Genomic DNA, 22,961 nt, shown 5'->3' on the forward strand with positions numbered 1-22,961 from the left:
TCGGGATATTGTTTGGCAAATTCAACTGCGACCTCATCCCAAGTAGTAAAGTTTTTCGGATCAAGGGAGTAGTACCACTGGCGAGGGATCGGTTCCAAGGATGATGGGAAGATCCGGGTGAAGAGCTCCTGTTTGACCCCTTTAATTGTCATGTAGTCTTTGAAGGCACGGATATGATTCAGCGGGTCCTCCACTCCTTTGAATTTAGGTACATCAGTTAGGGTAAAGATGTCGGGTAATTGATCCCCAACAGGTTCAAACATCCGGTTGTTCTCAAGATGGATTTTGTTACCCCGGGCTAGGAGCTGTTCTTCCAAGAGCTTTAGCCTCTTCTCAGTTTCAGTCAGAGATGGAGCATTATGTTCTCCAGTTTCTTTGTTTTCCATGGCGTCGATACGGGTCTCAACGCGATCCAGGGTGACCTTAAGAGCGGTGAGCAGGCTAGCTAGCTAATCAGTCATGACATCTCTGTTGTTATCATTGTTGTTGGATGAAGCTGAAGACGGGGCCATGGCTCTGAGGCAGAAAAACGGCTCATATTACAACTCAATCCGGCACGGTTCAATGATTGAACGCAGATAACACAAAGGACGAGACAAAGATCAGACTCAACAAGACGAGGGTGACCGTGTGTGGTTCCTCGGTGCTGACTCGATTTATGACGTGACGGTGTTGACCGAACTTTTGACACGAGTCCAACATAACGGCGTGACGCCATTGGACGGGTCTCGTGGTGAGACGACTCATAAGTAAAGACCCATAAGTACGTTTGCTTCAACTCGATAGACACGAGGCGGAATCGGAATGGTGGACTGAAGTTTTCGAAAATAGAAATTTTCAAAAGATTCATTTGTCGCTTTGCGGACGGCTTCCGAAGATAGAGATCTCCACAAGTCGATCAGTTGAAATAGTTGTCTTAAGTTTATTTGCAAAAGACGGTTTGAGTTTGAGTCGGCTCGGAAAACAGTGTATTGTCTCCCAAGACGGTTTTTGAAATTTAAAATTGTATGTTTTGAAAATCGAGTTTGAAATGTTTGAAGAGGTCTCGGGGACAGTGTATATTCCTCGGGATCTCAAAAGTGTCTCGAGAAAAGGGGGTGTGCTTTTCTCGGGTTTTGAAAGAGACATTGTCGGCGCGAGACGGGTTAAAATCCGTGTCTAGACGCGACGATTATAATGGCGTAAAAAGGTGATTTGAAATGGTTGTAGAAAACCGAGTTTAAAAATCGTCATTACGAAGGCCTAGAAAGGCGTGTTGAAATGGTTATAAAAACCGGGTTTGAAAATCGTCATTACGACGGCCTAGAAAGGCGTGTTGAAATGGTTATAAAAACCGGGTTTGAAAATCGTCATTACGACGGCCTAGAAAGGCGTGTTGAAATGGTTATAAAAACCGTGTTTGAAAATCGTCATTACGACGGCCTAGAAAGGCGTGTTAAAATGGTTATAAAAACCGGGTTTGAAAATCGTCATTACGACGGCCTAGAAAGGCGTGCAACGGTTGGCGAAAGACCGAGGTTTGAAACGGCCATTATAACGACGCGAAAGGGTGATTTTGAAAGTCTTGAAAATGACACGGAAGGACTTATGATCAAGTAGCAGATAAGCACTCACAGTTCATTATATTATGCATTATGCTGACACGGGTTTTTGCTTAGAAGGGTGGGTTACACACCAAGCAATCAAACCCCAATTTGCGAGAGGGATACCAATCCAAACAAAATGTGTAAGGAGGGTGCCCTAGCCTTGTGCTCGAAAGTGATGAAAGCTCTTTGGCGAAACAGAAATGTGTAACGTCAATGTTATGCTTGACTCAATCGGGACTCGAAACGCGGGGATGAGAAAACTCACGCCGACGAGACGAGCCAATCGGTCGAAAAGGGTGAGTTTGTGGGCCCGGACAAGGAACCCAACCGTGACCGTAATATCAATTAATGCATTCCAACCAAGACCTCATTCGAGTCTCACCGTAATATCAATTAATGCATTCCCCAGTGGAGTCGCCAATCTGTGGACATGGCCACCTACACGCCAAGCCAATCTGTGGACGTATAGCGGTCTTTTTAAAGCCACGCTCGGCGGCATAAAAATGCTTTCGACCGGATCGTTTTAGATCGGTCGGTTTCGTCTCGGTAAGGGTCTCGAAACGATTAGAGATGTTCGGAGTCGCCACCAAGCATTTGTGGGATGCTTGGAACTCGTTCGAAATCCACTTTATACCTCGGTCAAATCGAAGCACAAAGCAGCGTTTGACATAGGTACTAAAGATAAGGAAATCGTCCCTCTTTAGTATCCTATCTCTAGAATGACTCTCGTACGTCCTTGATAAGGTTGTCCACTATCCAAAGTTTCTGAGTAAGAGATGAAGGTACGTATTGGGAAGCCCTTTAATCAGACCCAATCCCGCCCGCGGTAGCGGCCTCTACTGATCGATCTTGGTTGGTTGAATGCAAAAGTTGATAAAACGGTTTAAATGCATGAATGCGCATCCAATAATTTAAACCTAACATGTTAGAGCTTCCTAAGTCGGTTGATTTAATCCAAGTGTCAAGCATAAGATGTCGAGTTGGATTAATGATTGATTTGCATGCAAGACGGAAATTAAACATCCATTTACCAAATTAGGTTTATGGTGCATAACGTGATCCATCTGTCTTAGTAAGGAATTTTGCAAATGTGATTTTGAATAAGCAAATAGTCATCTGATCCGTCCTATATCCGGGCTAACCGGAGTCGGAATCGTCCTAGACGAGTGCTGGAAAGGGATCAGGCCCTGTACCAGACGGCTACATGAGGCGCGAGCCAGCCGGCGGTACAAAGGGGCCTCCCCTGGTTTTTAAAATGAAAATTGAAAGGCCTGTTTTAGGCGCGGGTCAACCTACGGTTATATGTCGTATTCAAGCCATTTAGAAAACGTTATGAAACGTGTTGAGAAATGGGTATTTGAACCCGATTTGATTTGAAAGGGTCGTTTAGACCGCATTTGTTGATTTAAAGAACTAGACCCAAATAATCATCATCATTTTGATAATATTCGGTGTCGGGTTCGGCTTGACAAACTTGACATGAATCGTTTTGAAAATGATTATGAACTAATTGTTTTAAGTTCATTTGAATATCATTAGTCGATACTCATCATCGTACCCGGGTTAAAATCCGGCATGGTATATAGAACCAAGGATGACTTTGTGTTGGGGACTAATATATTTATTTTGAAAATGTAAAGAAATGATGAAAGACTTTAAAATACCTCCCAAAAATGAAATAAAAGTCTTTAAAATACCTTTTAAATGTTATTAACCAAATATTATCACCGAAACGCGGATTTAACTGTAATGGTATGTGGAACCAAGGGTGAAAAATGTTTTATGGTTAAAACACATAAAATAAAATGAAAAGGTTCGAAAATATTTGAAATAGTAAAAACCGATTGTAAATATGAAAATGAATTAAAGGGAAATGACGAGAACAAACACGGTTGAATCCTGACCTGGACACCCCATTTAGGCGCGGGCAAGCCGGCGAACTAAGAGGCTTATGTCTCGGGCCAAAAATCAGTTTTCGCTCGTTTATTTCATGTTTTGGTTCATGTTATTCATGTTTTAGCATGTTATAGTCATGAAACAAGTAAAAACATGATAAAAAGAGGATTTTTACATCCTCATACTTACATGTTTGGTTATGGCGAGTGACCGACGTAAGTGTAACAACTCGTTTGGTCGGAAAAAACTCGGTTTAAAACCGTTTTGGTAAGTAAAAAGAGTGTTTTAAGATTAGTGACGGTGTAGTGGTCGAAGTGGTCGGTCAAGTGATTTAATGCACGATGACGGTAACAAACAATGTGTATGGCTTGTATTTACGATCGGTAGGTCGTAAATACGCGTCGGATTGTGACTTAAGAAGTCGAGTCGAGAATTTTAAGGGAGAAAAGAGGGGGCGGACACTTGCGTAAGTTCTCAAATGGGGGCATTTGAGGGGTATTTATAGGAAAATGAGTGGTTGTGTGAGTTTTGAGCGACGTGGCCGCCTGGGCTGCTCAAAGAGGCGCGAGCCACGTCGCGGGTCTTCGAGTTGTCTTATCGCTTTCACATAAGAGCAATCATGATTTGTTCTATACTAGGATTTGTAGTCATATGTTTGGTACTTGACCATTCATAAATCCGGGAGATCTTAGCATAGAAGGTTTGAAATGGTTTGTTTTTTGTGGTTGACTCGGTTTGACTCGTTGTTGGAGTCGGGATTTGAATTTTGGAGTCGGTTTTTGGTCCGGTGTCGGTTTTGACTATAGTTAGTGTCATTGCTACCACGTCGTTGTGCATTAAACAGTCCAGGTACTTTTGAAATGTTTTAAAATATTTTATTTTCGAAACCGTTTTAAGTTTTCAGACGTAAAGTTGTACACAAACTGTCGATCAAACGCCGCGATCCCAAAACATGTTATAGTCCGATAATCATCGGGTGTTTGTTGGAGTCTCAGTAGATACTGGGTATCTACACAGACAGACTTAGATTAGAAGATAGATATAATAGCCTCCCTGTGCAGATCCACCCTACTTCCGCTAACTCCTGTTGGTACTAAACGACGGTATCAAATTTTGGCGCCGTTGCCGGGGAGCCAATTAGCCTATTTGTCTGCTTATTTTCATTTGTCTTCGTCTCAGGGAATTTTTAATTCCTTGAGACAGTTCTTATTTATTTTCTCTAGTCTTTTTATGCCCAGGTCTAACAGGTCAGAGTTAATGCCAACTGATCCTGAAGCGGAGCGGACCTTTCGCTATAGACAAAGAGTGTTGAGAAAGAGTCAAAAGGAAGTCTTGAGTACTTTTGAGCCCGATCTTGAACACTTGTTATTTGCAGAAGACCAGTCTTTCGAAGAAGACAATTCTATTTCTGCCACTAATTCTGTAAAGATGCCTAATATCGCGAGTCACTCTAAGCCTACAGCTGCTTCTATTCCAAAAAGGTTTAATCTTGCGATAGAGGATGGCAGTACATTTGACATTCGGGCGTCCTACATCAACTTAGTTGAGAGAAATATGTACCGCGGGGTAGCTGGAGAGGATCCGCGAAAGCACATGGAGGTTTTCACAGACTACTGTTCTACCATTCCCGCTACCAAGGGAGTGACGCAGGACAAGATTTAGGAAGTTCTATTTCCTTTCTCTCTTACTGATGGAGCCTAAGATTGGCTGACTGACCTTGATAGAGCCGCAGCTGGAATAACAAATTGGGAGACCATGGCTCTCGCTTTCTACAAAAGGTACTTTCCTCCACAAAGAACTAATCAGCTGAGAGGAAAAATCACGAGTTTGAAGCAAACTCCGGACGAAAACCTGTATGAAGAGTGGAACCGATTTAAGAAAATGGTGCGGTCTGTCCCTCATCACGGTTTCGAGCCATGGTATTTGTGCAACCAATTATACAACGGGTTATATGACAACCATCGTCGTTCTATTTTGGATGCTTCATCACATGGTCGGTTTCAAAAGAATATTGATGATGACAAAGGATGGGGAATCATAGAGGCGATGGCTACCCATTATGCTGAATATGGGAACCCAAGAGGAGGAATTAGAACTTTTTCTTTAGTCGATAGTGTAGTTGTGGCTCAGCTGAAAGCCATGAATGCCAGGTTTGACAAATTGGAGTTGCAGGCTGCTGGAGATCAATAAACGGATCACTTGTTGACCAGACAAGAAACCATTTCATATGAGAGATGTGGAAGCAATGATGGTCCCACTGTTGTTAACTGTCTAACTGAGAAGGAGCAGGTTCTTGCCTTTTAACAATATAGGCAAGGAGGCTCCTATTACAAAAATCAGAGTGGAGTCCATCCTAACTTGAGATGGACTAGTCAGAATCTCTTGAATCCCACACCTCCACCACAGCAGCAACAACCCTACGTTACACCTCATCAAGCTCAACAAGGCTTTCAAAAGCATCCATCTTTTCCACAGCCGCATCAAGGTGCTTCCTCTAGTGGTATAAGTGAGATAACTGAGTTGAAGTCAATGAAACAAGCGTTGACTGTCCAATTATAAAAGAGTGACCAACAAAAAGATGCATCAATCAAGTCACTCGAGTCTCAAATAGATCAACTTTCCACTAATCAAGCTTCAAGGCGGCCGGGTCATTTACCGTCCCAACCGGATAAGAAACATCATAAGACGGTAAACTTGATTAATTTGAGACGTGGTCTTTCCTATGAGGGACCTAAAATGTCGAATGATAAAGACAAATTAGACTCGGAAATAAATGTTGCTGATCGTGAACAGTCGTCCTTGGACTAAATATGCTGAACCCGAGAAAAGTACTCGATCGACTCATCTAAGGTGGTCGATCGAGAGGAATTGCTAGGGAAAATACTCGATCGAATTAAACTGCTGTTCGATCAAGTACTGTTGAAATTAAAGACTTCGATCGAGTAATTGATAGTCCTCGATCGAGTGAAGTTGTTGATGAAAGTGCTCGATCGAAAGGAAAAAGTGGTCGATCGAGTGAAAAGAGGTCCCTTTCTCGAGGCGATTGTAGAACAGGATATCTGAACAACAGTTCGGAAAATTTGCTGATATTTTAAAGAGCCTTCACGTCAACGTTCCAGTCGCCGAATTGCTTACTCAGGTGCCCTCTTATATGAAATTTATGAAAGAAATATTAACGCGTAAGAGGCATATTCGTGATCATGAAACGGTAGCTTTGGCAGAAATAGGCTCTGCCCTTATTCATAATAAGACACCACCCAAACAGTCTAACTCGGGTAGCTTTTCTATTCTATTTAGGGGACCCACTTGATTGATAATGCGCTATGTGACTTAAGAGCTAGCGTGAGCGTCTTACCATGTCTCTCGTTAAGATATTCGGTTTGACCAGATTTCACTGTACCAATATGACTGTACAGATGGCCAACCATAGAATATCATGGCCCCTAGGTGTCTTAGAAGACATACCTGTAAAGATCGGGAAATTCTTTATTCCCATTGACTTTGTGGTCTTAGACATCCCCGAGGATTCTTACGCTCCTATTATGAAGACGACCATTTTTATTTACTGCTCGTTCAGTGATAGATGTTGGGGGGAAGACTCTTACTTTTAAGGTAGGCAACGTGGAGCTGATTTCTATCAGTCCAATGTTCGTAGGGCCCCTATGCAGGTTCAACCTTGCAATGCTCTACCTTCTATAGATCCTGACGCAGATTCTCCAGTTGACAATATTGAGTTTTGCGCTGCTATATTAACACCTCCGCCTCAGACTGAGAGCAATATGGAGGACCATTCTGTTATTTCCATTGTTGCAGGTATAAACACAGTGAATATTGGAGATTCCCTCGGTTAAGGTATAGTGAATACCAAGCCCAGTGATGGGAATGATGCGAAAGACGATGCTAGAAGAATGACAAAGGAAAGAAGAAAGTGAAGGCTTATGTGGATGTGAACTATTCTTCATCCACCAGTACCAGTTCAAGTTCATGGTGATCCAAGAGGACGGTCCGCGATGCTGAAGGGACCTCCTCCAGTTAGAAGCCCTCTTTTGGGCTGTTAAAGTGCTTCGGAAGATAAACGGGAAATGTCCCGTTGTAAAACCTTTGTAATTTGAATTTCTGTTAGACATTTTAATTTGCGTTTAGACTTTTAGACAATAGCGTAGTTAGTTTTTAGCGCGAGACCGAATATAGACTGCGAATTGTGATTTTGGTATTCGAAGGAAGTGTTTTGCTGTATTTTTATGCAGGTTTGGGGAAGGTTTGGTGCATTGGAGTGCGTGCCAACGAAAAAAGACCCGATCGAGTACTTTTTGCTCTCGATCGAGCAGAATGCCCAGCCAAAGCCTTCGATCGAGTAAACTAGAGTACTCGATCGAAATGCCCATGTTGAAGGTTCCTCGATCGAGTTATCCTGTACTCGATCGAGAGGAAATGAGGAGCAAAAGTCCTAGATCTGTTTTGGATCAAGTAGAATTCAAGGAGGAAAGAGAAGCTTTCGACGAATAAGTTCAAATGTTTCGATCGAGCAGAATGGAGAAGAAAGTACTCGATCGAGTGATTTCAAATCACTCGATCGAGTGAAAACGCTGATAATATGCACGAGAGTCTTCTTTTTCCCTACTCTATTTTCATTCAAACTCTTTATTCTTCCTTTGTTTTTGCGATAAACCTCATTAAAATCCCCAAAATCTCCATTTTTCTTCCCTTTTTACCAAATCAATTACCCACAATTTGTTCCTTGCTTTATTTGTCATTGCCCTCTAAAACCCCCTTCAAACTTCGCGTTTTTAGGTTTTTGCTGCGATTAGGGTTTGCGAAAAATCGGGTTTCGATCTGATTATTTGGTGATTATTGTTGATGTTAATTTCATTTGTTCTTGGGTAATTCACAAGTAAGTCTTTCTCCCTATTTCCTATGGTTTATTTGCTATTTTTCGGCCTTAATTTAGGTTTTAGGGTTTCGAAATTTTCGAAACTCGGGAAAATCGTGTTATTGTTGATTAATTTTCTAATTTTAGGACTTATTTGATTAATCGGCCACTGTTGCTACTGCTTCTGTACCATCCTTGGTGTCGACCCCTGCTGCGTCGACACCCTTTGTCACAGCTACTACTTCATCTGCGCTCGTACCTAGATCAGTCCCAGGCCGCGCTCCTGGACTGGCTGCTTCTGCCTTCGGTGCTGCCTCTAGTTCACGAGGATGGGGAAGGGGGCGAGGAGGGGTTCCTACTGTTGGAGGACGCACGGCTGCCAGGCTTGTGGCTGACGACTCACTGGACTCGCTTCCCGAGCATCCTGAGGTACGTTTTATTAACCCTTTTCATCGTAAGCGCTTTAAATTTTTGATGAACTGTGACATTACATCTAATAAATTTTTGTGTCGTTCTTCTTTGGAAAAGTTAGGGATTTTAGAACACGTGGCTGAACTTTTAAACGGGACGGGGATGACTGGTCTGACCACGATGAGAGCATTGACCTATGAGCAAGTGACCCTCGAGTTCTTCAGCTTTTACTTTCTCACCCGCTGCCTATGCCACTGATACGGAGAGTCCTTGTGTTTCTTTTAGACTATTTAACCAGACCACCACTTGGACCTTAGCTGAGTTTGGGAGGAGGTTGGGTTTGTCTTTTCACGGCCATCAGGATCCTCCTCGGATGATCCTTGCTTTACTTTGGCCTACTATTGCACAGAATCCCTACGACTAGCGGAAGTTGGCTCAAGTCCATCTTCCTCCGGCCCGTTACTTTATTCGTCTCGTTGGAGGGACGATCTTTGGCTGCCACGAGCCTAACAACGTTAACAACGTTGAGTTGTCTATTTTAGGGGTCTATTTGAACATTGATAGTGCTGGCCCCTTCGTTCTTAACATTGCTTATTTGACAGCTCAACATTTTAACGTTGTTGGGCAGAAGAGGACGAGCATGATTTCCTGTGGAGGGATAGCCTCCTATATTGCCCGTACCCTCTTCACTGCCTTCCCTCGAGGCCTGACACATGTAGATAAGGATGTGTACTTAGATATTAATGCCATACAGGCGATGCTTTGGTTAGCTAAGGATCAACAGACTTGGAAGAGCTGTGGTTCCGAGTCCGTGACCTTACCGTTTTCCGACCTATCCCGTCTTTCACCTTTGACCACTGTGTTAGGTAGGTTGCCTCCACCTTTACCTTCATACCACCTTACACTTTCTCCTTCCACTTCTCCCGCTTCTAAGAAGCGGAAGCGACCTGAGACTGGAGAAGGGTCAACACCCACTCAGGCTGGGCAGACATCCACGCCCACGCCTACACCGACCCCTATCCCTACTCCTTCTGTTCCACAGTCGGTTCTGCCGGCTAACTTTGTTCCTCCTACACCCTTTGAGGCGCCCGAGGTAATGGACTAAGGGCGTCGTGATGGTTTGTTGTTTGAGATGTGCAGGAGAGTGGCTCGTATAGAGCGGGATCAGGCATTTGCCTTATTCCCTCTATATGAGTACCACATGCGGAGAGGACGTCCCGTTCGAGACGGCAGGCCACACCCTTCTTTCTACCGGTACCCGGCGGAGGGGTACTCACAGCCAGAGAGCAAGGCGGACACATCTGAGCAGGTGGAGAGAGCTCGAGCTGACGAGGGGAGGAGACGGGAGCAGGAGCGTGACCCTGACTACACGATAGTTGGTGAGGAGGAGGAGGATGTCGAGTAGCTACTGGTCTACTCACTTCCCCAGTTTTCTGGCTGGTTTGAGGAAGTTCGCTTATTTTGTAATTATTTGTGCTTTTATTTATTTTTCATTTCCTTTATTTCACTTCCCCCGTTCCCCGTATATTCTGTTGTTGTATGCTGGAGGACAACGAGGGCATTGTTCGTTTTGGTTTGGGGAGGGTATTGCATCCTTTGAGTCTGCATTTGCATTTGTTTTGCATTCACGTTTCTTTTTCTGCTTGCATTTGTTTTTAATTTCAAAATAATGAAAAACACAAAAAAATTCAAAAATATATCGCGTTTATTTTTGCATATAGGTCGAGTCGGAACTGTAGATTTCCGTGATGATTTTGCACTGTAACTTGTCATTTCACTTAAGCGATGCATTTGATTGGCATTTTATTAACTTTGTCATGCGCATTGTCTATGAGTTAATGTTAAAAATACAGCTGATCATATAGATTTGACCTGAAAACTGGCAACCTACTTAAAATTTCTAAGTTATTAGAGCCGTATAACTGGTGTCATTTATGACCAGTTCATGTAGGAATTGAGAGTATTATACTCCTTGCATAACAAGTTCATCGTTTTGCACTTCCATGAAATTCGATTGCTTTTTGCTTGCATACATTCGGGTTTGTGGTCGGTGTCATATGCAGGGAGGCGCTTGCAATTTTCCCTTTCTTTCATTTTCACCCATTTAGCTCCACATTAGCCAAACTTAGTCTTTTGACCCATTAACTACACCCAAATTAAGCCTGTATGTCAAGCTAGTTTAGTGTTTTTATACGGTATAATTTCCTTTGATGCGAGTTGGTTCGTTTTATCTTGTATGGAGTTGGTAGAAAAGAAAAACAAAGGAGGACATGTGAAAAATGAAAAGAAAAGAAGAAAAGATGTGGGCGGGAAAATGAGAAAAGCATTAGAAAAGGGAAAAAAAAGAGAAAAGAAAAAGAATGGACCGTGTAAAAAAAACAAGAAGAAGAAGTTTGTGACAGTCTTAATCTTATGCATTATTTATATATTTTGAGAAGTTTTGTGTTTGGATGAGTGAGTTTTGTGCAAAAGAAGGGCACATGTGCTTGATTTTAAAATCGGTTGAGAATCGGATTTGCTTAGTATGGCTTTGTTTAGGTGCTGGCTTGACGCATTACCTCCACATATCCCATAACCGTTTTGCCTTTTCTTACCCGTAGCCTCACTTTGCCATAACTTTTGTAAGCCCTCGGCTGTGACAGACACTGTTTGGTTGGAATGTATGTGTGGTGATTAGAATTGTCTATCATTTTTGTTGCAAGCATGTTTATGTGGGTCGTAGTTTAGGTGAGTGACTATTTTATCTTCTTCTCTTGCACTTTTACACCTACCTTTTGCTTCATGAGAGAAGACTGACCCGTGAGAGTCCGATTTTGAAGGTCTTGCAAGGTTGACAGTTCAGCTTATTTATAGACATCATACAAATCGTTTACGCTTGACTGTTGTAGCTATAAATATCAGTTTTGTTTGCATTAAACGGCTTAAGTGGACAAGTTATAGCTAGCTCTGAGTTTTCATTTCCGTTCCATTAGTTTGCATTTAGTTTACTCGAGGACGAGTAAAGGTTCGGTTTGGGGAGATTTAATATGTGCAATTTATATAATCTTTTTAGCCTCTTATTGCACGCATTTCTATGTCATTTTTATAGTTTTATAATGCAAAATGCCCCGAATAGGCTACTTTGGTTTGTTTCGTCTTATTTGAAGGAACATACCTCAAAGTGGTGAAATCGTGCCTTATTCGTTCCTCCTAGCATGCATTTAAGGAGATGGAAGATTTAGAGCCGAAATGTCATGCCTCGGGAAGCGTGAGGAGTCCTTAGGAGCTGACGAAATGAAGTGCGAGTTGTTTTCAGTGGCTAACTGCTCGATCGAGACTTTTCTTGTTCGATGGAGTGGTTTTGACGGTTCGAGATGTTCGATCGAGTCCCTGCTGAGCTCGATCGAAGAGGGCTGAATTAGAGGTTCTCGATCGTAGGCGAAGTTTGTTCGATCGAGAGGATATGCTGAAGAGTTACTCGATCGAGAGGTTTCAAATGCGTCGATCGAGTACTTTGCCTGTTTACACGGGTTACTAATCCATGATTATCTTAGTTTGTTTAATAAAAACTCTTCCCTATATAAGGAAGACGACATTAGGTTAAAACATACATTATACTACGCTTAATTACTCTTTCTCTCTTAATTACTGCTGGAACTTTCTCTCTTGCGTTGCTTGCCTCTTAATTTCGGATCTAGACTTTGTAATCCTTCTTTATACTTTACTCTTAATTTAATTCTTTTGTTTGCTCTTAATCCGTGTTCTCTTATCTCTGTTTTATTATTCTTGTTAGTAATTTATGCTTCATCTTTACTACTCATCTAATATGTCTTTCTCTAGTTTATTCAATGTTGTTATTGTTTATGTCATTAATAGCATGAGTAGTTAAATTCCCTTATGTTAGGATTAGGGGAGCCATGGTAGTGAGTTGCCAATGTTGTAAATAGGCTAGATGATAAATTGTGAGTACTGTTTCATTAACAATATAACTGTAGATGTTTAGTTGAATGCACGCTTCTAAACCCATTAAATTGGTTAAATTCAATTCTAGATCGGAAGATTGGAATGAAAAGACCTGTTATGAACAGTAGACTACCCTAATGAGGACGGAAGTTAAGTTAGTTGTAATCTAGAGTGGATAGCGGGCCGGAAGGACCTTTCCCGTGCCCTTCTCACATTATATCGTCTGAACTATTTACGACTAAGTTGATTAATTGCCATGGTGAACCAAATTCCTAGCATACCTCTTTTTATCTGATCACATACTTTGCTTATCCTTGCTTTTACTGCTCCTTTCTCTCATTCTCTTGCCTTTATCACTAGTAGTTTAGTAATCAAAATCTAAAACCCCCATTTGTTACCAGAGAGACTTAAATTAGCAGATAGATATTATAGCCTCCCTGTGGAGATCGACCCTACTTTCATTAACTTCTATTAGTAGTCCTAGGTATTTATTTTGTTACTAAACAACGGTATCAATGGCTTTGGCCGTGAGCGAGTCATGTGGTTGACTGGTCTTAGGCCAATCCAGTCAACCACATGTTGTTTTGTTTGTAGGGATAATATTTAAAAACCTTATGCCTAAATTCCTCATCAGAAACTTATGTTTCATTTAATTTTATATCAGAATCATGTCTCCAAAGAAAGCTACAACTACAGCTACACCTACCACTATGTCTCAAGAGGAAGTGGATCGCCTTATTGCCATGAATGAAGCTTTAACTAATGCATTAAAGTCAAAAGGGTCAGCTCAGGATCCAGCTAAGGTGAGTGCTTCTATTGCGAGGCAAAATTCGACGAAGTATGACGGGCTAGGTGAACCATCTTTACTGGGAGATTGGCACAGGGAGTTCGATAATCGTTTTGAGATGCTAAAGTATCTAGCAGAGTTGCAAGTGGATCAGGGCGCTTATTATCTGAGGGGAGAAGCTGGTTTATGGTGGACTCATAGCAAAGAGGCTCTTAGAGAAGCTGCTGCGAATAATGGAAGTGATTATTTGAAGTGGTCTAGATTCAAGAAGAATATGAGAGTTGTGTTTGTTCCAGAGCATATTAGGAGCAGAATGAGGGCAGAATTTGATTCTTTTAAGATGACAGATGAGATGACAGGGAAACCTACTACAACAAGCTTATGGAATTATCAGAGTACATGGCAGATTTAAACTTCAGTGATGAGATGTTGGCACTTAGATTCGAGAAGGGGTTGACCACAACTATCAAGAAGAGGCTGGCAGCTGGTCAACCAAGTAACATAGATAATGTATATCAAACAGCTGGGCACGTTGAGAGAATTACAAATATGCTCAAGGAAGAAAAGAAAGACCGAGCCTTCAATTGAGAGTGTTGGGAATAAGAAGCAGAATGTAAATCAATTCCGTTCATATTTCTTGAATAGTGCGTCAAATGGGAGTGTATGTCGTGGGAGCTTCGGCTGAATTGGGCCAATGGGAAAAACGGTGTCACGTGTTTCAGATGTGGCAAATCGGGTCACAAGATTGCTGATTGTAGAGTTGTTGTGGGTGGCCAAGGAAGGGGATTTGTTAATTATAACTAGAGTGGTGGCTTTCGCACTCCTATGCAGAGCTATGGGAACTTTAATCAAAGTCCGGAGGTGCAAATTATCAAAGGAGCAACAACAACTATTCTAATCAGAATCGCTTCAACAATAAACAAGGCAATTAAAGTGGTAATTTTTAGAAAATAATGAACGGTGCGAATCAGCAGAATGGGTCAGCATCAGCTAGCCAGGGTGGAGCTAAGAGAAGTGGGAAATTATTTATGATGGGAAAGGAAGTTGTTGAGTAGGATGCTTATGTTGTCACGGGTACCTTTCTTGTTAATTATGAGCCTACCTTTGTTTTATTTGATTCGGGAGCTACCCACTCTTTTATTTTAAGTGAGCATGCTAGGACTTTAAATTAGAAGTATTTGAGTTGACATTCCTTCGAGGGATTCCGTACCTTGTAATCGTGTGTATAAAGATGTGTCGGTTAAAATTGGGGAAGCTATCTTTTTTACCAACTTAATTGAATTTCCTTTATAGATTGTCATCAGAAGAAGGTCACCTTGAATGGAACTGAGGGAATAAAAGTGTCTTATAAGGGATTTGTAGTTAAACCAAAATAAAACTTATCTCGACAATCACCTTAAAATCTTGTCTGAGGAAGGGTGGATAGTTAATCTTATGTCATGTGAGGAATACAAGGGAGGACGTGCCGGGGGCGACATTGGTACCTGTCGTGCAAAACGTTCAAGATGTATTTCCAGACAAGATTCCGGGGTTACCACCTCTGAGGGATATTGAATTCGGCATTAACTTGAAACCTGAGGCGGGACCAATTTCTAAAGTACCTTATAGGATAGGACCTAAGGAATTGGAGGAGCTCAATAAGCGGTTGGAAGAGTTATTGGATAAGGGTTATGTGAGACCAAGTGTGTCACCTTACGGAGCACCTGTGTTATTTGTTAAGAAGAAAGATGGAAGCATGAGGTTGTGTATTGACTACAGGGAGCTAAATAATGTGACCATAAAGAATCGGTACCCTTTACCTCGAATTGATGATTTATTTGACTAGTTGAGTAGTGCTGGGATATTTTCTAAAATTGATTTGAGGTCGGGATACCATCAATTGAGAATTAAAGATGAAGATATTCCAAAGACTGCATTCAGGACTAGATAGGGATACTACGACTTTGTTGTTATGCCATTTGGGTTAACTAATGCACCGGCAGTCTTCATAGACTTAATGAACCACGTGTTTAGTCCCTATTTGGATAAGTTTGTAGTTGTCTTTATCGATGATATCCTGGTGTATTCTAAGGATACAGAAGAGCATGAGAAGCAATTGAGGATTGTATTACACACCCTGAGGGTGAATAACCTTTATGCTAAACTGAGTAAATGTGAATTCTGGTTCGAGAAAGTTGCCTTTCTAGGGCATGTGATGTCTCAACAGGGAGTGTCGGTGGATCCAAGCAAGATTGAGGCGGTGGTAAAGACAGAAAAATGTGGGTGATATTAGAAGTTTTATGGGGTTGGCTGGCTATTATAGAAGGTTTGTAAAGGACTTCTCAAAAATAGATAAGCCTTTGACTACTTTGATGAAAAAGGAGATTAAGTTCCAGTGGGATGACAGTTGTGAGACGACATTCCTAAGCTTGAAGGAGCGCCTGACTACGGCTTCTATTCTAGCTTTACCTGATGGGAATGAGAATTTTGAAGTGTATATAGATGCTTCGAAAAATGGATTGGGGTGTGTACTTATGCAGAATGGAAAGGTGAAAGCTTATGCCTCAAGATAGCTGAAACAGTATGAAGCAAATTATCCAACTCATGATCCAGAATTGGGAGAGCAGTGGTTATTGCCTTAAACCTGTGGTGCAATTACCTTTATGGAACTACTTCTAAGGTATTTTCTGATCACAAGAGCTTAAAGTACATTTATACTCAGAAGGAGCTAAATGTGAGATAGAGGACATAGATAGAGTTAATTGGGGATTATGACATGACGATAATTGATCACGAAGGGAAGGCTAATGTGGTGGCAAATGCATTAAGTAGGAAATATGTCCATGCTTTGTGATGCCCGTCGTTGTGAGCACCAAAGATAAATTTATAATTCCTAACTGCAACTATAGATAGCGGTAGCAGGGTCGAACCACAGAGAGGCAGATGTAATTATTAGTTGTCTAATTTCAGTCTAAGGTAACGATTATGTGGAGGTTTGATTGAATTTAGTCTATAGCTAAAGGCAATGAAATATAAATTAAACTAAAGAAATGTATTAAATCAAATATAAAGAAGGGTACTAGGATGGTCGGTTCACTATAGTTTCGGCGGCAGCATACTAAGTAGGTCTAAATCAAACACATGAGGCGGGAAAACAAGAGGTCCTCTCGGTCCACTCTTAACAAGTAGCATCTTTCGATCTCGCTACGGGTCCCTAATATCACTAATACTGACTCTCATCCCGAAAAGTGACTAATAACCTAAACTTTACCTATCTTTCGATCTCAGCATAGTTTAGTCATTTTAATTGGTGGTCTAACAACTTCCCTATCTTTCGATCTAAGGGGTCAGTCGTATACTAGGCATTCAACTAGTCGCATGCATTCAATTCGTCAAATGTAACAATTAAATTAATTAAAACGAAATAAACCTCACGTGGCCAGTCGATCGACCAGGTATGGCGGTCGATCGACCAACACGCGATTCAGGGTTCCCTATTCTAATGCCGCCTAATCTACAGTTCCCCTACATCCTAGCACAAGCTATTTAGCTACTCATACTGGGAATAATAACAACAATAAAATTGACTGATAAAACTACAGAATTCATGATTAAAACGGCTAAATAAACGATTAACAAAAGATGATAATTCGGCTTTGGGAAACTGATCTAGCAATTCTAAATCTATGAATGAAAGCAAAACAATGGAATAAGATCAGGAGAATACCGTGTGGAATTGCGAAGGAAAAGAACAAAGCCGAACGCAAAAGTGAATTGTATTGAATACGGAACAATATCGAAAACCCTAATTATTTGGATGCTAAACTAAAGCTGAATGAAAACTGGATGATAGATCGAATGAATATTCTGTAAACCTAGCTTACGTTATATAGAATACAACGTAGTTCTTATTCCAAAACCTAATGTCTCATGGGCTTCAAGTTTCTCGATCTTTTAATTCACGTCTGAAGTAGCGGTTTGGTCGATCGACCACTGTGACCGGTCGATCGACTGAACTGCAGTGTACAGTAGCCTCTGCTTATCGTGTGGTGGTCGATCGACTAATGAGGCCAGTCGATCGGCTGCTTAGCTGGTACTTTACTTCTAATTTCTCGTGGATTTGTCTTTTGGGCCTCGAAATGCGCACCAAGCTCGTTCCTTGAGTAAATACTTCACGTCGAATGCAATGCAGTGCACTCGGGGGACGGATTTAGCTTAATATCTACTCATTTCCGCATAAATCTGCAATATTACATAAAAATACGAAAGTAGACGAAATGGGGCAAATAGTAGCATAAACTACATAAATGAGCTCTGAAATGCGTGTAAAATGAGGTGTAAAACATCATATAAAAGACACGCATCAAACTTCCCCAAACCAAACCCTTGCTTGTCCCCAAGCAAGAACTAGACTCGATCCTAAAACCTAATGGAACTAGTTCAATCTCAGAGCGAAATGCAAACCGATTAGCCTAAACCAATTTAATGCAATAACCAACAATCAATTAGCGTATGAATCATGCAAACGAGTTATGGAGTCGTTAAAAGCACGAATCGTCAATCAGTAGAGACTTATCAAATTGGACTCTCACGGGTCGCTCAAATCACTCAAATAAGCACAAGGTGATTAATGTATAAGATAGAAAGAATTCAATTTGTAGTGACACTCACCTAACTACGACCCATAAGAACATGCCTGCAATTTAATATGAAAGTAATCTCTACAACCGTACATATGCATTCCAACCAATCAAATCACCATGACACATGCCGAGGTATATATGGATATGTGAGGTAATGGGTAAGAAGAGGCAAAGATAATTATGGGAGTGTGGAGGTACAGGTGATCAAGCTAGTACCTAAACAAAGCCATATGACAACATCCAACTTCTTGCTCAAAATTCAATAAAACCGGTGCTAATTAGAAGCACTAATCTCGCATTCTCCATAATAATTGTAATCAATCAACTCCCCATAAGATATAAATGCAACATGGGAGCAAAAATCGCCATAAAATAAAGACTTGAATCATGCGAATTGATTTTTTTTTTCTTTTTCTTTCTCAGACGCCAGTCGATCGACCAATGATGCCACTCGATCGACTGCTTCGAACAGTACAGCACCTTTCTTTTCTTTTTTTCTTTTTTTTTTTTTTCTTTTTCGAATCATTTTTCTTTCTTCCCTTCCCTTTTCATCTTCCCATCAACATCTCAAAAGAGCATATGCCACCAAAAACAAAGTAACAACCCCAACAACTAAACTACTAGCTTGACAAAGGCAGGCTATGTGTAGGATGTAGTAACTGGACAAAAAGGCTATTTTTGGCAGTGTGGAGCTTATGGGCAAAATGAATAAAGGGGTGACCTCTTCCACATTTGTCAACGAACCACAAACCGAATGCACACAGGTATTAAGCAAATCAAGTTCATATTTATGCACATTTATGTAACATGTCTCATATGGAGTACTACTCACATTCCTACATGAAATCGGTCATGAATGTCACCGATTTATTAAGCTCTAATCCTTAGAAAGATTTTTGTAGTTTGCCAAATTTCTAAGTCAAGTCTCAAGCTCAGCAAAAAATTTAACGAAAACTCGTAGAATATGCATATATGATTCTACTAATAACATGTTAATTTAGCAAGGCTTAGGCAAAAACAGATGCAAATGCAGTGTCATCATTAAAATACTACCATTCCGACTCAACCTATATGCTAAAATAAACGTGAAATTTTTTGAATTTTTGAAATTTTTCAATTTTTTTGAATTTTTGTATATATGGAAAAATAAAAGAAACAATGCAAAACTAAAATGTAAACGTGAATGCAAGCAAATGAAATGCAACGCAAAACCCTTCCCCAAACCAAATCGCACAATGTCCCCATTGTGCAAAATCATATAATGAAATAAAAGAGAAATGGGAATTTGCGTAAAAGGAATAAAATGAAAATGACATGAAATAAGGTCTCAGAAACTCACAAGACTTTAAGCGCAGCAAAAGGAAACCTCCCCAAACCAGCGTGAGCTAGGAGGTTTCAGTAGCCAGCAGTGCTACCAATAAGTGCCTGAAAAGACAAACAATACCACGCATAAAATCGAGAAAGCAAAATTGGGATGGTAAAATTATGTGCAAAGTTAAGAAAATGGAAGAAATCAGAAATGAGTCGGAAAATAAAGTGGAGAAAAGACTCCCTCAATTCCGCAAAACGACCAAAGTTGGGATGGTACAGCAGCGACAACGGTCGATCGACCATAGTAGGCAGTCAATCGACTGGAATGAACAGGAACAGAAGCTCCTGGAAGTCGCACCTCAGTCGATCGACCAAGGTAGGCGGTCGATCGACTGGAAATACTGCTGTAACTTCCTGATTTCGTCTAATTAGCTCAATAACTTGAGCTAATTTGGTCTTGTAACCTGCAAATGCACATAATACCGTGTCCAAAATTGCGCAAAACCCATATGTACAGTCTAAAGTGTTTAAAAATCCCAAACAAACTTAAAAGAGCGAAGTCTCGCGCACACGAAAAAAAAACGGTAAATAGTCTTAAAAAACAATAAAATGTTTGTAAAGCAAGTGATCAACTAATAGTTGATCAAGAACGGCCACGGAATGGCCCACTTGGTCAGCTCCTGGCTACTAGAGGTAGCCTCAATAGAGCTCATCTTCTCAGTTGCACTCTTCTCAGCTCCAGCATCCGCAGAACTCAACGGATCAACATGTCGGACATCTTCCCATTCAACGACCTCTTCGGACTCATCGGAATCCAGATCAGACTCCGTTGCTTTGACTGGCTCATCTTCGGGCTCCTCATCCGTGCCATAGCTAAGGCATCCTAAACCGCCTATTTGAACTATTGCCTCCTTCACAGCTGGAGCAACATGTAGCTCTTCCTTCCCCAAACCACCTCCTGCAATATCAGAAATAGACAAATTTTCCTCCAATTTGCTCCCAATTTGGGGCGGAGGTGTCACAACAGGAGTAGGTATAGAGACATGCATATCAGGAAGCACAAAGTATGATTTCTTTTCAGAAACCGTATTACAAGTTATTGGCCACATGGGGGCTTTCTTCTTAGCAGTCTGGGCAAAGACAATAGAATTCTTTCCCACTTTAAAGGTCAAAGTTCCTGAACCTACATCGATAACTGCACCAGCAGTGTGCAGAAATGGTCTACCTAGTATGATAGGTATGTGGGCATCCTTAGGCATATCTAGTACAACGAAGTCAACATGGAAGAAAAACTTTCCTATTTGCACAAGAATGTCCTCTAAGACTCCTATTGGCTGGACCGCAGATCGATCAGCCATCTGTACTGTCATATCGGTGACTGCAAACCTAGTCAATTTCAATTTCCTAGCTAGACTCAAAGGCATAACGCTAATGCTAGCTCCTAAGTCACATAATGCCTTCTCAATTGAAAAGGTACCAATATTACAAGGAACGGAGAAACTACCTGGGTCAGCTAATTTAGGTGGTGCAGTATGGGTTAAATAAGAGCATGACTCTTCAGTGAGTGCGACAGTATGCACAGTTTCAAGCGACTTCTTTTTGGACAAAAGTTGTTTCATGAATTTCGTGTAAGCAGGCACTTGATTTACTAATTCAAGGAAAGGAACTTGTACATTTAAGCTACGAATAACCTTTTCAAACTTATTAAATGATACCTGTTCCTTCGTCGGCACCAATCTCTCTGGATAAGGGGCTGTAAGAAGTAACTTAGCCCTCTCCTCTAAATCTCGCATGCCGGCATCGGTGGACTTAGGCTGAAAGTCCACAACCTTCTCCTTGTTGTAGCTTGATCCTTCTTCAGACCGTCTCAAATGTGAACCATTAATCGACATAGGGTCGTATTTCTGAACCGGAACTGACCCATCAGCATTTGGGTCTTCCCTCAATATTTTCGGGGCGGTCGTACCCCGAAACAAGTGGTCCCTTAAGTTATCAGGCATTGGAGGACGAAATTGTGCATTATCAGCAGCGGCCTCAGTCGATCGACCAGGTTGGTCAGTCGATCGACTGACTTCTACAGGAACAGTAGCTTCTGGTTGTCGCGGACCAGTCGATCGACCGGGCATGTCAGTCGATCGACTGACATACCTGCTGATCGTCTTTTTCTTGTTATTATTCGTCACGGCCTTTTTCTTACTCGATTCCGCCTCACCTTTTTCAGGGACATCCTCAACCATAACAGACCCGTCCAGGGTGGACCCACTCCTCAAAGTGATAGCATTAAGGGTCTCTTTTTGATCAGTTTGTGTCGGTAAATGTCTCGGAGCTTGAGTTGTATTCTTGTTAGCCAACTGAGCAATTTGGCTCTCAAGCATCTTCATCCCGGCCTCTCTAGCTTGAGACTCTTTCAGTAACAAGTTCTTTAATTCAGTGATATCGAAACCTTGGGATTGTTGCTGCTGCTGAGGAACATATGGGGGCTTTTGAAACTGTTGTTGCTTATGAGGGGGCACATAATTTTGCTGCTGCTGCTGCTGTGGAGGTTGAGTCGGATTCAAGACATTCTGGCTGCTCAACCTCAGATTCGGATGGACATTCGGCTCATAGTAAGTGTTTGTCTACCTATAATGTTGAAAGGCAGCACAAGACTCAAAGGGACTAGGACAGTTGTCTGAAACATGTCCCTCAGCTCCACATCTTTTACAGACGAAAGGACCGTCTAAAACAGCATTTACATGGTAAATCCCTCCTTTTGAAGCTCCTCCCAACTCGTACTTATCAAATCTCGCCGTGAGAGCCTCTAGTGCAGCTACAGATGGAGATTCAGCAGCTCTCCTTTGATTTCCCCTGGAATTCCCATACTCAGCTTTATGGGTGGCCAAGTCATCAATGATCTTCCACCCCTTAGTCTCTCCCATGTTCTCCTGGAATCTGCCACTGGCTGCCGCATCCAGGATAGCTCTCTGATTGTCATAGAGCCCATTATAAAACTGATTGCATAGGCTCCACTTCTCAAACACATGATGCGGAATGGTTCGCACCAGCTTCTTGAAACGGACCCATGCCTCATGAAAGTTCTCGTCAGGCCCCTGTTTAAAGCTCATGATCTGAGCTCTAATGGCATTAGTCTTCGAGGTAGAAAAATACTTTTTGTAGAATGCCAAGGCCAAAGAATTCCAGTCGGTGATCCCATTACCAGCTCGATCCAGGTCTTTATACCACTCCCTTGCAGCATCACGAAGAGAGAATATAAACATGGTTTCCTTCACCTGGTCCTGGGTCACACTGGTCGGCGGGGGTATAGAGCAGCAATAATCAATAAATATCTCCATATGCTTGGCTGCATCTTCATTTGCAGCACCCCCGAATTGGTTTCTCTCAACCAAGTTGATATAAGAAGGCTGTTGGGTTCCTTATGATTGATGATAACATGCCCATCTGATGTGTGCTTTCTTAGTTTACCTTTTCAGGATTTATGGTTAAATCAAGCTTGGATTAAGAAGTGTTGAGTTGTTGATCATTCCATTGTATCGAGT

The 22,961-nt window shown here is 41.5% G+C and overlaps 1 non-coding gene across 1 annotated transcript; it reads left to right on the forward strand.

Annotated features, from left to right (window-relative positions):
* The first annotated feature begins 22,440 nt into the window (after window positions 1-22,440).
* On the forward strand, window positions 22,441-22,547 carry LOC141640337 (small nucleolar RNA R71). The gene has a single exon (XR_012542968.1). It is a non-coding gene; the product is annotated as a small nucleolar RNA R71 (small nucleolar RNA).
* Window positions 22,548-22,961: the final 414 nt, after the last annotated feature.

The sequence above is a fragment of the Silene latifolia genome, unplaced genomic scaffold (assembly GCF_048544455.1).
Source record: "Silene latifolia isolate original U9 population unplaced genomic scaffold, ASM4854445v1 scaffold_75, whole genome shotgun sequence".
NCBI classification, from domain to species: domain Eukaryota; kingdom Viridiplantae; phylum Streptophyta; class Magnoliopsida; order Caryophyllales; family Caryophyllaceae; genus Silene; species Silene latifolia.